A 14,396-nucleotide genomic window follows, 5' to 3' on the forward strand; every position below is an offset into this window, starting at 1 on the left:
GTCAAATTGCAAAGAAAAGTATATTATACACTTCATAGTATCACTTTTAACTTTGCTTTCCAAATCTTTTTCATGATTTAGATACGTCTATAAAGCGTTTCACGTTAAGTATTGAACATTGCGGAGATAGCCGCATGATAGTAACCGTTGGACGTTACTACAGGACTTCTTTGATAGCAGACTTTTCCATTTGTATTTTTCCGAGAATCGCGATCGACTTCAAAAACTTTGGCGATCGACCGGTCGATCGCGATCGACTCTTTGAGCACCACTGATCTACAGGTTCCTGGGAGGAATAGGAGAAGATACCAAAGAAGACCTGGGAGAGACGACGAGGCAGGACGGGTCGGTAAAGGGGTTTGATATTGGTGTGACCCAAGATATAAACTTATGAATAAACATCATCAATTCCATGGCATACATGCCATGAAAAGATGTTGCCAAATCGATGTCCCGAAGAGCTAACTAACACTGGGGATTTAGCCTTGGCACGGTATTGGTACTCTCTCTCTTGTCGTTTCCCCATTACTGAGGATCGTGATTTCTTCTAATATTCCTAACAATGTTTGTCCATTGGTCTCTATCTTCAGCTGCTCTAAGAGCTTCGCAGAATGAGTTTCCAGCTGAATTCTTTATTTGGTCGGACCATCTAGTTGGTGATCGTCCTGTTGATCTTCTCCCCGGAACGTTTCCAGAAACAATTAATCTCTCCAAACTGTCGTCACCTCTGCGAACCACGTGACTAAAGAATTGCAGAGTTTGTTGCAGACATATTGTGGACAGCCTTTTTTTAATATTGAGTTGGTTTAGAATGGAAACGTTTGGCCTATGAGCTGTCCAAGGTATGCGCAGCTCCAGCACCACATCTCAAAGGCATCAATTTTTTGGCGCTCGCATGCGTGAAGAGTCTAAATCTCTGTCTTTGCTACGGTATTGGTACACTGCCTGACAATATTTTGTCCCAACTAGTGAGATATCCCCAACTCTGATCCCCCTGTAAGTTCTTGGGTTTGGTTTTAAAAATAATAGATCTCAAGGTATTGGTTATTTTGAACGTTGTTATGATGTTGATCTGGATTTATCTGGATTATAGAAGATCTAAATTCGAAATTAGATCAAGAATACAGCAATTAAGAGCAACATTTTGGGAGATGAGGAAATTTATTTCTGAGTAACCAAAGACTCAATCAGCAAATCCAAAATCGGATCTACTCGGAAATGCTATATCCATTCTATTCTTTTTTATGGTGCCGAGGCTTGGTCTATTACAGTTGACTTAAGGGCATAGGCGCAAAATGTCGCTCCAATGTGTTTTAAATGCATTCATTTTTTTCGAATCCTGAGAAAACTGATAAGTATTTTTGAAAAATTTAAACGCAGAATGAAAGATTGCATTATTACCGAGGGCCGAAAGTCCCTGAAAACTTCCCTAATGTTTCTTTTAATAAGTTACAGGGGTAAAGTAAAAGAGAAAATTTAGTGTGATTTTTAATGTTAAATAAGTCTCTCATTCAAAAGAAACTTTTCGGTTATTCTATGGGACTTTCGGCTCTCGGTAATAATGTAATCTTTCATTCTGCGTTTAAATTGTTCAAAAATACTTACTAATTTTCTCAGGATTCGAAAAGAGGAATGCATTTAAAACACATTCGAGCGACATTTTGCTCCAATGCCCTTAATGAGAAATCTGGAAGCTTTTGAAATTATGATGTTGTAGTTATAACTTAACCATGCTAGAAGAAAACAGTTCCAGGACAGGAACTCTTTCATTAATAATACAAATTAATATTGTCCTTGTCATTCTCATTTTAAAAAAATCAGCATGTAGACCTTGTCGAATAAAATCAGGCACGACGCTTTTTTGATTTGGCTTTCTTGCTTTCCGCCCTTAAAATTCTTATCGGAGGGCAAGCTAAACATTTTCGATAAGTGAAGAGCAATTTTGTTCTTGGGGCAATCTATAAATATATAGCGTAGTAAATCTCAAGCATTTCTATAAGGAGTATTACATCCATCAGAGATTGGTTTTCGCTTTTGTGTATGGGAACGGTAGCCGTTTATATCTGGACGTGATACATTCATCTATCAACTTGATGAGGTACGATCAGAATTTAACATATGCCCAGAAAATAAAATACCAGAAAACCTGAAATTTTTTTACCAAGAACAAAGGATTTCAGAAAGTTTAGCTTCGAAAGTTATTTTTATATGTTGATGCAAAAAACAAAACTTCATTGAAATATATTTGGGTGATTCGCCAAAATAGACGGCAATTTCGAGGTAGAGAAATTTAATTTAAAACATGGTTTAGAATTAGTTCATTTTTAAATATTTTTCATTAAATGAGCTATTCAACTTACCCATGATACCAGCAGAGATCATTTTTAAATATTTTCCGAAAAACGGAAATGTTGTGACTTCGGAGTTGACAAGTGTCCACGGTGTTGACGTAATTCTCTGTTAATTGGAATTTATGATTGTAACAATTAAATAAAAACTGGTATGTAATAAAACTATACACAACACTTCCATTTTGATATAAAGTACTACAAAAAAACATGGAAAATAGGTAAAATATCAATTGCGTCGGAGTTGATTTAGACCGGCCTTCGTGTTGACAAAACTTTCCAATATGTAGCCGTGTCTTTTCCGTTAAACTTCAAAAATCTAATCTGCTTTTGAACACAATCTTGGCATTTCCTTTCTATACATTCTTCTGTCTTTTCTCCATTTTCTCCTTGTCAACATAATTATTTGTTATCCGCTTCCACACATGAGCTCCATGTTTTCACATAATGTGCCTACATAAACAGCAGATGTCTCTTTTATCAACATTAGAGAAGACTACCCAAAATGGTATAATCTTACAGAAATAAGCATATCTGCATAAAAAATTACTTTCTTTCATAAAATCTTTATTTAACTATTTTGGAGGCTTTTGCCTTTATTTTTCCGTCGTACTTCAGTGTATACACACGTGTATACACACGTCTATAAAAAGAAGATAATTACCAAATCGACCGAAACATCTTGACAGCTTACCCAGTAACCCTATTCCTATATCAGAGTAAATTTAAATTGTATTTTTTTTTAATGAATAACCATTTTCAAGTTTTTTGTATTTTTTTAGTTTAACAATGACCATTCACACACTTTAAACAACTCCGAGGCACGTTCATCAACTCCGAGGCACGACTGGGCTTCGGAGTTGATTGCTTCGGTGTTGATGATTTCATACATTTTTAATTCTACTTTCTACAAAATATTAAAAATAATTCTGCTTTATTCATCGAGTGTCAAAAAACTTTATAGCGCATACTTAGAAGAAAAACATATTAAAAAATTAGCAAAATTAAGCTTTTACGAAGGCTTCGGTGTTGACTGTATAAAAACATACGCTTAGCTTAAGACACCTTGAAAAATTTTCTATCGCTTAACCATATTATGTTCGTCCACTTTCTTCCACAATTTGGGTTAGACTGAAGCGTTCCTCTCTTGTCAAGCTGCCTGCCATACAGTATAGTGCAGTTTGGCCTAAATTTTCATATATTTTCATGAGGCCTCGGTGTTGATGCACAAAGTTGGTTACAGTTTTTAGTAGTAGATTTTTATGGTTTAATTTTAAAAATGAAAATTATTAATTTGGCAGTTTTAAATTACATTGGGTTGTTAATTAATTATTGATAAAATAATCTGCACTTTTGTAACTTTTCAGTGTGTAATACTATAAAACAGATCAAAAACCAAGGTGGGTTACAGCCTCGGAGTTGATATTTTGACATTAAAATTGCATAGAATGCTTGTAAAAATACTTTTTTTTAAATTAATGTTAAGTGGCGTACATTCATCTATTGCAGCGATACTCAAAGTGTGTTCCGCGGAACCCTAGGGTTCCGCGATACCGCTGTAGGGGTTCCGCGAGAATTTAGAAAAAAAATTCAAAACACCTCTCTCTGTTCGACTTTTCTGACGCGGTATAGCACTATTCAAGAGGCGTGGTCGAACCACAGGTCGAACTTAGTTGCCTCCTGTTGCCTCATACAATTTTACTAGCGTGTCACCGCCGATACACGACTTAGTGTGACCAAAGAATACCCCAACCAACTTGGTTGTAATGCATCACGTTTAACGCCTTTAAGCCAACGTTCCATTCTTCTTTATTAAAAACCACAAAATAACGTACGCACACAAACAACAAAAGTACTAAACTGATACGATCAGAATACAGCAGTAGGAAAATAAATACTTTTTTCTAACAGGTAGGTACTCATCGCTCCGAACCCTAATTGTCGACTGACTACTGACAGTACTGACTAAGGACTAAGTCACCAAAGAATACCCCAACCAACCAAGTTGGTTGGGGTACTCATCGCTCCGAACCCTAATTGTCGACTGACTACTGACAACCAACTTGGTTGGTTGGGGTATTCTTTGGTGACTTAGTCCTTAGTCAGTACTGTCAGTAGTCAGTCGACAATTAGGGTTCGGAGCGATGAGTACCTACCTGTTAGAAAAAAGTATTTATTTTCCTACTGCTGTATTCTGATCGTATCAGTTTAGTACTTTTGTTGTTTGTGTGCGTACGTTATTTTGTGGTTTTTAATAAAGAAGAATGGAACGTTGGTTTAAAGGCGTTAAACGTGATGCAACAACATCTACTGAAGCCGAATGTTCGAAAGTAGTACGCGAGGGGTATACAGCAATTACCGGTCAAGACGATTATGCAACGACGTCAAGTTCCACGGTTTCAAAAGCGAAAAATAGGAAGTATGATGACACAGTTTCGGATTTGTTGATTCCAACGGCTCACCTATCTGTATTTTATGTAGTAAACTGTTTCCTAATAGTTCCAATGGCACCTGCTAAGTTGCGCCGACAGTTAGAAACTGTACACCCCGAGTTTAAAAACAAGACTAAAGAATTTTTTATACGTAAGGAAAAAACAATTATTAGAAAGTCAAAAAACTATAATGCATGTAACCAAAACTTTCAATGAAAAGGCCACAGAGGCATCATATTTAGTTAAACATCGCATTGCACAAGCAGGTGAAGCGCACAATATCGCTGAGAATTTAATAAAACCATGTGTGTTAGACATAACAAAATGTATGCTCGATGAAAAATCTGCAAAGCATCTTTCTACTGTACCGCTATCGAACGATACTGTTTCACGGCGTATTCATGATCTGGCCAGCTACGTCAAACAAGAACTACCTAGTTACACGTCTACAAAAAACACGATTCGCCTTGCAAATAGATGAGTCTACTGATGTCGCTGGTCTGGCTATCTTGCTGGTTATCGTGATATACCCATATGAAAGTTCTTTTGATGAAGACATGCTTATGTGTTCACCGCTGCCCACAAACACAACCGGAAAGGAAATTTTTAATAAAATAGTTATGTTTTTTGAGGAAAATAATCTCAGTTGGAACGATTGAATTGACATTTGTACCGATGGGGCCAAGGCGATGACAGGTACAACAGCAGGATTAGTGTTACGAATAAAAAATAAAGCTCCTAATTATAGCTCCAGCCATTATATCCTGCATAGACAAGCACTTGCGATAAAGCAAATGCCGTCAAATCTAAAATTAGTTATGGATGAAGCAGTAAAAAAAATTAATTTTATCAAATCGCTACCATATTCCCGACTGTTCTCATTATTGTGTGAAGATTATGGCAGCAATATTAAACACTGCTGTTCCATAGAGAAGTGCGATGCTGTCTCGGGGTAAAACTTTAACAAGGCTATTTGAACTTAAAGCCGAGTTACAAATGTTTCTTTCAGATACTTATTTCAATTTGAAAGACCGTTTGTATGATAAAACTTGGTTGTTCCGACTGTCTTTTATGGCGGATATCTTTCAAAAACTGAACGATTTAAATTTATCATTGCAAGGTAAACAGACAACAGTGTTCCAGGCCTGTAACAAAATAACTGCGTTCAAAAGAAAATTAGATTTTTTAATTATTTGCGTCAGAAAGAGAAAAATAGAAAGCTTTACATCACTCAGTTTGTTAGCGATACGGACTCAGAAATGTTCCAAGATGATGTATTTGAAGAATTGGTCAAATATCTCACTTCCATGCGTGCATCTTTTGATGTATTTTCCCGAAGAAAACACAAAAATGAAACTGAATTCATGGATTCATAAACCCAACTTACAAAAGCCCGAAAATATGTCAAACGAAATATACGAATCTCTTTTAGAAATATCATCAGACACATTTATGGAGTCATTGTTTAAAACGACGCCTCTCAAAGATTTTTGGTGCAGAATCCGTGACGAATATCCAATGATTGCCAAAATGGCTCTGAATATTCTTCTCCCCTTCCCAACAACATATTTATGCGAAACAGGATTCTCAACATATTATGCAGCCACGAAAACAAAATACCGCCATAGACTGGACGCCGAACCTGATATGAGACTTCAAATTAATGTCATCTATCAAACCTGATATCAACCAATTGATGAAAAATAAAAAACAGTTTCATACCTCCCATTAGTTAAATTTTTTTATTGTTATGTAAGTAAGTAATAAGTAACTGTTACATTGGAATTTGATTATGCTTATTAATAAAAAATACACTTTTAAAAAGTAATGTTTAATTGTAGGGTTCGGTTAAGTATTTTGCTTTCCAAAAGGGTTCCGTCACCAAAAAAGATTGAGAACCGCTGATCTATTGTATAACTTAAATTTGGCAACGCAATTTGAAACACAGTATGTAAAGGACTTAAGAAAAAATCGAGTTACACAATATGCCGCTTATTTTGGCGAACCACCCATTTAGTGCATAAACTGGTTATTTATGGCACTCGTGGAATAACAATTTTATTGCACTCTTTATTAATCATTCGTACTACAGTATTTTGTGGTCATGACAATCAAGACAATTACACCGATTAATGTAAGTCAATTTTTTGTGTATTTTATGGTATTTTCAATTATACCTATATTTATGACATACTTGATCACGAACTGACAAATAAATTTGTTTTTTTAAATGCCTATAACTACGATAATTTCAAATTCATTTGATATTTTCTGATTTAGATAATGCAACTACAATTCTGGACCAATTAATACTGCCTCATTAAATTTATTCATTCCTCATTATTACATTTACCGTATACCTCTATACTTGTTACTGTCGTCTCTTCTGTGTTTCTTTTCTTGTGTATGGTAGATGCGACTGGTGGCTTTGATTCTTCTCACATTTCCACTTCGTTAATTTTTGGAAAAGTTGGGCTAGGCTTTCATCTAATTTTGCTGTGCCATAGTTTATTATTTTAGCAGAGATGTTTCCTGGATCAGGTGCCTTGTTATGTTTTAACGATTTACATTATCTATCCCACTTCTTCTGATGTTATTCGTATCGGTGGGGATATGATATTTATATTATGGATTTCGTTATTATCTTTGAAGTCTGGTCTGTCTCCATTTAAAAGTCTTTCGGAGTACTCGTTCCGTTTATAAGGTGTAATTGCAGTAATCAACAAACTTAGCACTGGTGGTTGTATTACTAGTACTACTGGTTTATCGTAGGTGTACAGCTGATAAAGTAATGAAAAAAAAAGTTTGAAGAACATTTCTTTGCAGCACTTGTCTGATTTTGGTTGTTACAACCTTCTTGGTCACTTTGAACATCACTGTCCTCAATATCAGACTCAGGTATACTATCGTCGATGTCCTTCGAGATCGGTAACGACATAATGCTGATGAAACTCTTAGGGATGACTCCTAATTGATCCTGTTTTTTTTTAATGATGAGCCTAGGTTTGGACTATGAATATTTTAAGTATATTTCGTTCAGTTTAACATACATTAGGTGTTTAATAGATTACCACGTAGAGAAGAAGTGTAACAGATAACAGGCAATCTTCCGCATTAGAAACCAGTGCCTTGTGGGAAAAAGCTGGTGATGAGATTACTTATCTGAAGTGATCAGTTTACGGCAGGCCTTCTTAAACTATGGGTCGCGATCCCAAATGGGGTCGCGTAGCAAAATTCTGGGGTCGCGAAAGATTTTATGTATCCTTTTATTCATATTTATATTATATTTTTATGGGGTCACCAGGAAAATCATAATCTTAAATAGGGAACTTGCACTAAAAATTTTTTTGCATAAAATTGTTAATTTATGTTTTAAAATGTTATATTCAAAATATTACGTCTTAACAATGAATAGTGTACGTACAACATCTAATCAAAGTTCCGCGCCTAAAATTCCCGTTTTAAACAACTTCAAAAGCGAGACCTGTGCTCTGACGTCACAGGCCACTCGTATCGTTTGTCCGTTCGGGGTGGGCCATTGCATTTAATGCAGTTTGCCCATAGATAAATAATATAGTTGAAATATCTTGTTTTACTCTGTGGCAAAAATGATTTTTGCTGTGACAGGCAAAATATTAACATTTTATCTCTGTTGACATGTATCAAAAAGTTCTTTTTTATGAAATTACTTTGTTCGTTTCTTGTGTTGAAGAACAAAGAAGAAACAAGTAACTAAAAAATAAACAAAACTTTTAGTAATAAAAGTAAGAGTAACTAAAAAGTATTGGTGCTACTATAGTATGCGGTCTATAGTCGGGTTTCTACTATAGCTTGCGGTCTACCGAGGGATGCGGTGTAAGTATAAGCTGAGATATAAAGATATTACCTTGTAAAATTACAATAATGATTCTTCTTATTTATGCGTATTATTAACTTTGTGAAGAAGGATTTTGTTGCTGCTAATCACCATAATCTTTACTCGAAGGCTTTGAACACAATAATGAAAGGCTCCAGTAGGTACTAATAAACATTACAATAAAATATAATCTTTATTATAATGCAAATTACACCGTAATTTTTTCCAGGATATACGAAATCCTTCGATTAGAGGTAGGTAGATGAAACCCACGGGGTAAACCGTATAAGTACTATAATATAATGGTACCAAACTATTGTTATAAACGATTTAAACATGCTTATTAATAACTCTTACTTATTTGCCTTGACACCTCGCATTTCTCCAATAGAATAGCTTTTACTACTTTTTATAAAAGTTGCCACGATGAAGACATCAACGGTAGGTAAGTTAGTCAGATTGACCTTTTGAAAAACCCTCGTCCGTCATATTGTGAGTTTTAAACTCTTTACAAGGTAGCACTCAACTTTATCAATTTCAGTTAAAAACTAAGCTGATTGGGGAACTACTTATTACAATATATAAGATGAACGTCATAAATAAAATGCCTAGGAATTTTTCATTAAAGACGATTAAAATGTAATATACCCGTGATACCTACCTTAATCGCGTTGTTTCGCATTGTAAAAGATATTTGAATTTTATAGCATTTTCAAAACGTCGTAATTAGCGTACGGGTTAAAAATATTTGTTTTTTTCGCATGCAAGTGTTTTAAGATCATGTTACCTTACGTTTTTTAATATCATTTTAATATTTAAAAATTTTTGCAAGTTCCCTATTGGGGTCGTGAATGAAAAAAAGGTAAGAAGCCCTGGTTTACGGGTTTCCAAAGGACGCCGGTGACCAGTTTGCTATATTTCGGAGGGTCTAATAATTTTATGGTAGACTAAAAAGTGATGGGTTTTGTGCATGTCCCTATATATAATACCTTAACTTTATTTGTTGTGTTAATCACAGCTTCTTATGATAATAAAATTATTACTTCTATGTGAATTTTATAAAAATCAGAAATTGTGTGTATATCAATTCACAGTTTAATCTGTTATTCAAGAAAATTGGAAAAAACCGCTACAATCAACTGGTAAAATAAACAATTCTATTATAGAACGATTTTATCATCAAAACAGAGAAAGTTCACCTTCTCGATAAAGTTTATTATTTTACAAACAGAAATATCCGGCGAGGTATCGGGATTTTGTAACTTTTATAATCCAAAATCCAAACTTGCCATGTTTTAAAAAGGAAACGATATATCAAATCAAATATCGTTTATTTATTTTTGGTAGACCGAAAAATTTCCGAAGCAGCGGACCATCATTTCAGCTGTTACTATTTGTCAGAAAAGTTAAGGGAAGGCTTCCACTTGAAAAAATAATACCATAACGCGCCAAGACGACAAATCGCTACTCGATGGATGTAATATGGAAAAATAAAAAATGGAACGATCGACGAGTCAAAGATGAAACGGTTTTATAAACATTTGACTGGGATTTCTCCAAGCAATAGGCATAAACGTAGAAATATGGAGGGTTAATATTTCCCTTTTTTTATTGAAATTCTAGTTTATTACAATCTGAATTTTTTTCAAAGTAAGCATTAAGTAATATTTATGTCGTTAATGCCAGAGAAGGCTAGGAGTGCTTTCAATAACATCGCCAAACTCTTTAAAAGCCACAACCAGGGCCCCCGTAACCGGGCGTGCAAGGCGTGCGACGCACGCGGGCGCAACCCCAAAAGGGCGCCAAAACGAAAGTTTGGCAAATAAGAAATATTTATTTTAAATGAGATAATTATTTTTTATACAATTTTAATTTCAATTTTTTCATGAACATCGAGAGAAATCTCAAAAATTAAATATTGTGTTATTACTGAAAAAATAATTAAAATTTTATTTTATATTTGGTGTTAATAATAATTATACTATTTTATATTTAAAATAATATCAATATCCGAATAGGTACCTATTTTGCATTATCCGTAAATGATAGAATTAATGTCTTCTAAAGTAAAAAATAATATTGGATATGGACGGTATGGTGCATCGTTCCAAATAATATTCAATAATTATGAACTGTATCCCAGATTCCTGTCATAAAAAGCAAACAAACCTAAATTTGCGATATGTAGTATTAAACGACCTAATTCTAAAAAAAGTTGAAATACAAGAGCCTTTTTTAGCTTGTTACCTAATTTATTTGACACTACAGGGGAAGGACTATTTAATTTTGTAGTTGAACCATTGCAAAATTTAAATTTAAGGGCGCAAAATTTCGCGCAAATGTGTTTTAAATTAAATGCATTCATTTTTTTCGAATCCTGAGAAAACTAATAAGTATTTTTGAAAAATTTAAACGCAGAATGAAATATTGCAATATTACCGAGGGTTGAAAGTCCCTGAAAACTTCTATAATGTTTATTTTAATAAGTTACAGGGGTGAAAAAAGAGAAAATTTATTGTGATTTTTAATTTCAAATATCTCATAAAAAAACACTTTTGTTATTCTAAGGGACTTTCGGCCCTCGGTAATAATTAAATCTTTCATTCTGCGTTTAAATATTTCAAAAATACTTATTATTTTTCTCAGGATTCGAAAAAAAATTAAGCATTTAAAACACATTGTCGCGAAATTTTGCTCCTACGTCTTTAAGTATAAAAGAGAAGAGAGGTCAAGGGTATGATAACGGTGCCAATATGCGTGTATGATAAGGGTAGAATAGCCCTCGAGCTTTTTTTATTCCACGCACTGCACATAGCTTCTTAAAAACCTCTAAGGGCCGGTTGTTCGAACGCTAATCAACAATGATCATTATCAAATATTTAATTACTGTCACCAAAACTGTCAATATCAACTTTGTTTGGGTTGCTGAAAACATAATTAATTACAATTATGAGATTTATTATTAATTATGTTAATAATTATTGTTATATTAATTGATTATAGACTCCACAGACTTTTTAACAACCCAAACAAAGTTGACATTGACAGTAATTAATTATTTGATAATGATCATTGTTGATTACCGTTCGAACAACCGGCCCTAAGTGATACAAAATGGTCGGGTAGAATAAAAACTATAAAGCTATTCAAATTTCATATAATTTTTTTATAATTAAAATCTGTGAGAATCTTATAGATAGAGCAGATAATGATACCTTTAACAAAGAAAATAGTCAGTATTAGATAATGATCAAGTACTAAGTTTGTTAAAACGTAGATTTGACATAATGCCTGGTTATGATAATGTTTTTGTTTTTTTAGTGATGTTTTTACATTAAGTGACGATGATATTTTGAAAAACAGTCTTTCTCTTCAACAAAACCTAACTGATCCAGTAAAAACGGAGGCGGGTATTGGTGCAACTGATTTATTTAGTGAGACAAACTCGTAAAAAATTATTTTCATTACTTGACTCATCAAATCCTCTTAATAATCTTCAATAGATATTTGAAAATATCTAACTTCATTTTTACCAAATAATATCACTATTTCGTTAAGTATTCTTTTCACTTTAACTGTGTCTGTTGCTTCTATGAGAGATCATTTTCAAAATTAAAGTTAATTAAAAATTATTTGAGGTCTACTACAGAGGAAAGATTATCTGGTTTGGCAATATTAGCTATATAGCAAGAGCTCGTCAAAAATAAAAAAGTATAGATTTATTTCATAAGTGGATGAAGTAGATTTAAAGGCGCTAAAATATGTGCCGCACGCGGTCGCCGCTCAGCCTTGCGGGGGCCCTGGCCACAACCTTAATCTGGAGATAAAAATAAGGCTCCTACGATGTTATATCTTCTCAATATTGTATTACGGAGTTGAATCCTGGACACTCACTCAAGCAATGGAGAAAAACTTAAAGCCTTCGAGATGTGGCTATACAGGCGAATCCTAAGGATATCCTGGACGGACAAGATAACCAACGAGACCCTATTACAAAGAGGGGGCAAAGAAAGAGAGGTGATGTATACCATTAAAAGGAGAAAGTTAGAATATCTCGGACACATAATGAGAAACGGCACTAAATACAGATTACTGAAGGTAATCCTTCAAAGTAAAGTATTCGGAAAGCGAGGATTTGCGAGAAGAAGAATATCATGGTTAGAGAACCTGAGGAAATGGTTCTCCACAACAACTAATCTGTTTAAAGCATTAGTCAATGAAATAATTATATCCAGAATGATCGCCAATATTCGAAACGAATAGGCACTAAAAGAAGAAGAAGAAATGCCATTAATATGCCGCTCTTAATGTTAGTCCATTGGACACAGTGGCTGATCTAGACATTTGCCTTGGGAGGGGAAATTTGCCTTGGAGAGGGAAATTCGGTTGCTTGTTGAACGGTAGAATATTTCTGCCTGAATCTAAATTGATGAGTTAGAACTATTCCCTTGTCTTCTAGGGGAGCTGTTAGTCTTAGGTTGTATCTTCTGTTTGATGATCCAGGTAGTAAATATGGTCGTTAATACATTAGCAGGCAACTTTTTCCAAAAATTTAGAGACGTTTCATGTGATGATAGTAGTTTTTAGGTGTGTATGTTTGTAAACTCTCAAGAAGAGAATTTGCAAGAAAGCTCACTGGTGTGATAATGATCTAACAGAGACAAAAACAAAGCCCAAAAATTGTATTTATCATATATCCTCTATATATCATTTTATATGCCATATGTCATGTAACTTCTTTTATATCAAGCAAGAAATCTTTTTAACTGTTCTTGTTAAATATTAATCTGCTAGTAGAACTACAACCAGTGCTCTTATGATTAGCGTATCGGTAAACTAAACATGCATAATGATAGCAATAGAAAAAAATCTAGACATATTAGTTTCTATTTTTGAGCTCATACTATTTCCTACTATAAATATAGTCAACTCAAAAAGACGTGTTAAATAGAAATTGTTTTACATACAATGTATCCGGAATAAATAGTCGTCACTTCACTGATTACAATTTTAAAATATCGAGCTGATTTTTTAAACCTTTTAGCAACGATGGAATTTGGTTATAGAAAGAAACACATTAAAAAATTACGAATATGATATGGGGTAGGGCTCGAATTGATAATGTTCAAATGTATTCAGCCTTATCATATCCAACCCTGGGCCACAGAACGTGTTACGCCGTTTCGTCATCAACCCGACAGAATCTGAAATTCGCATTCTGGGTCAGTCCGATTTTGTTCGTGTGCCCCTTGAGGCGACAGTATTCTGTTAGGACCTACGGTCCATATAGTTCCATATAGTAGGTACCTATCGTACCTACTATATGGCTACCTACGATGATTTAAAGATTATTCCTGTTCATATCTAGTAAATCTTTGCATTTTTTTTTCGAATATTCGTGCATAAAAGCCTTCGAATAGTTGAGACTCACTTGTTCGTATTAGTGGTTAGATTATTTTAGGTTTTAGCTGTGCTTCTTGCTATGAATGTTTCTTTTACCCCTTCTCTGACAAGTAGATCCGCTTTTTCGTTTCATTCATCAAGTATGTTCCATTGTATGTCCAGGCACCAAGAGTAAACTTGTTTTGTTACATTTTCCGATCCCAATCAGATTCTGAAGACTCCAAACTAATTTGGTGTCAACATGATTCGATTCCGGGGTGTCAATACGATTCGATTCCAGGGCGTTTAATGGGGAGCTAAGGTTAAAAAAATAATCTTTATGTTGAACAATTGATGTATTTAAAAACCAATTCATAT

The 14,396-nt window shown here is 34.2% G+C and overlaps 1 protein-coding gene across 1 annotated transcript in view; it reads left to right on the forward strand.

Moving 5' to 3' along the window:
- Positions 1 to 14,396, forward strand: part of LOC114332026 (tumor necrosis factor receptor superfamily member wengen) — a 333,411-nt gene that overhangs the window by 266,936 nt on the left and 52,079 nt on the right. The gene's annotated exons all lie outside the window — the stretch shown is intronic.

The sequence above is a fragment of the Diabrotica virgifera genome, chromosome 1, assembly GCF_917563875.1.
Source record: "Diabrotica virgifera virgifera chromosome 1, PGI_DIABVI_V3a".
Lineage (NCBI taxonomy): Eukaryota > Metazoa > Arthropoda > Insecta > Coleoptera > Chrysomelidae > Diabrotica > Diabrotica virgifera.